This window comes from Mustela putorius, unplaced genomic scaffold, assembly GCF_011764305.1.
Source record: "Mustela putorius furo isolate JIRA1106 unplaced genomic scaffold, ASM1176430v1.1 tig00000874_pilon_pilon_pilon, whole genome shotgun sequence".
Classification (NCBI taxonomy): domain Eukaryota; kingdom Metazoa; phylum Chordata; class Mammalia; order Carnivora; family Mustelidae; genus Mustela; species Mustela putorius.
The window spans coordinates 6,190,462-6,192,280 of NW_025421505.1; the positions used below are offsets into that span (position 1 = coordinate 6,190,462).

Genomic DNA, 1,819 nt, shown 5'->3' on the forward strand with positions numbered 1-1,819 from the left:
GGTACATACACATTTCAATCTTTCCTCTCTGTAGGGGTGAAATGGGAAAGAAGTTAATTTTCTGGACCTTAACTTCTTAAAAAGACAACATAAGAAAGATCATTTCTAGGTGAATATTGACTAGACAAATTTAGTTTTTAGATAAATTTGCTGAAATGCAATAGTTTTTTTGACAGATACATCTGTATCTGTCAATATGATCCTTTTCATTTTGCTAATTATCTCTTCACATTTTGTTTTGTACACAGCAAGATACTTTTTTTTTTTTTAACTCAAAGATAGTTCTGGCTAAGTATCAAAAATTCAAAATGTAAGTGACCTATAAAATGGGTTTTGAAATAACTCATATGGGTGGAGCACAGGGCAAATTTAGGGCCGTAAGATGATTCCGTATGATCCTTTAGTGGTGGATATACAATATTATGCATTTGTCAAAGCCATGGAATTGCACTACAGAAAGAGAGAACCCTAACATAAACTCTGGACTTTAGCTAGTAATAATGCACCAATATTGGTCCATTAATTGCAGCAAATATAGCACACTACTGCAGGGTGTTAACAAGGGGAACCTGGGCTGAGGGGAGAGAAGAGAAAATTATAAGGAACTTTCTGCAACTTGTGCCATTATTTCTATAAACAAAAACTGTTCTAAAAAATAAAACCTATTTTTAAAAACAGTTCCTAGGGGCACCTGGGTGGCTCAGTGGGTTAAAGCCTCTGCTTTCCGCTCAGGTCATGATCCCAGGGTCCTGGGATCGAGCCCGGCATCGGGCTCTCTGCTCAGCAGGGAGCCTGCTTCCCTTCCTCTCTCTCTCTGCCTGCCTCTCTGTCTACTTGTAATCTCTGTCTGTCAAATAAATTAAAAATAAAAATAAAAACAGTTCCTATCCCAAGGACTTAAAAAAGAAAGAAAGGAAGAAATATAAAGAAAGAAAGAAAGAAATATATCCGAACACTGGGGTGCAATTCTTCACAAAGGACTGTATCCAATCTGTCTGGCGGGATTTAATTGATAAATAAGTTAATACCCAAACAGTTCACGATGTTGGGACAAGACAAAACTGAAAATCGTCCAGACCATATGGCAAGTTAGGAAACTGAAGCCCCCCAAACTGATCAAGGTTCAAGTTGTCTGGTGGCAGTAGTGAGCTTCAAACTCCGTCTTCACAGACGCAAGACGAAGCGCCCCATCGAGAACGCTCCATACCGTATCTTCCCCAAATGAGAACAGAGTGAGCACAACTAGTAAAAATCCCAACACAAACCAAGAAATACGACTGCAGAGCTGAGTAAAGGAGCCACCCGGCGTCTGCTGTGCTTCGTTAAATATCCTACTTCATTTAGCTCTCCTCACGCTGTTCTTACTTGCAAAGAATAGAGGTCCCAAAGCTCTCTCGGTTTTCAGCTGGGCAGGGCCCTGGGTGGCAGCTGGTGCGCCCCGCCTGGCTCTCCCCTCGTTCCGGAGAAGGGTGGGGGGAGACAGACGGGGACACGAAGAGTCTGAGGTCTGAGCTCCTCAGGTGACTTCTGGCGAAGTCCCGTGGGTCGCAGTCCTCCTAACGTCCTCGCGCAGGGGCCGAGTCTCATCTGTTGGAGCAGCTCGGGGATCTGTTTCCCCCTACACCTCAGAGGCTCGCGGGGAGATGTTTAGCTACTCAACCTGAACTCGTCGGCTTCCAAATTCTTTTTTGGCGCGTCTGTGACGCAACTTCCGTCCAAGGAGCGGCGAGACTAGAGGGGCGGAACAGAGTGCAACCAATGAAGGAGTTCGGCCAGGCGGAAGCCGTGTTGCTGCCGGAAGCCGTCAGGAGGTTCCGAC

General features: G+C 44.8%; 1 protein-coding gene across 4 annotated transcripts in view; it reads right to left on the reverse strand.

Moving 5' to 3' along the window:
• The window catches only part of MCM8 (minichromosome maintenance 8 homologous recombination repair factor), a 46,589-nt gene extending 44,881 nt beyond the window's left edge, over positions 1 to 1,708 (reverse strand). For 2 of the 4 annotated variants that reach the window (XM_045086018.1, XM_004751531.3), the window contains exon 1: positions 1,366 to 1,708. The gene's annotated coding sequence lies outside the window, so the exon portion shown is untranslated. The remainder of the gene's footprint in view (positions 1 to 1,365) is intronic. The other 2 variants (XM_013055595.2, XM_004751530.3) reach the window with 1 other exon arrangement.
• Between the last annotated feature and the right edge of the window lie 111 nt (positions 1,709 to 1,819).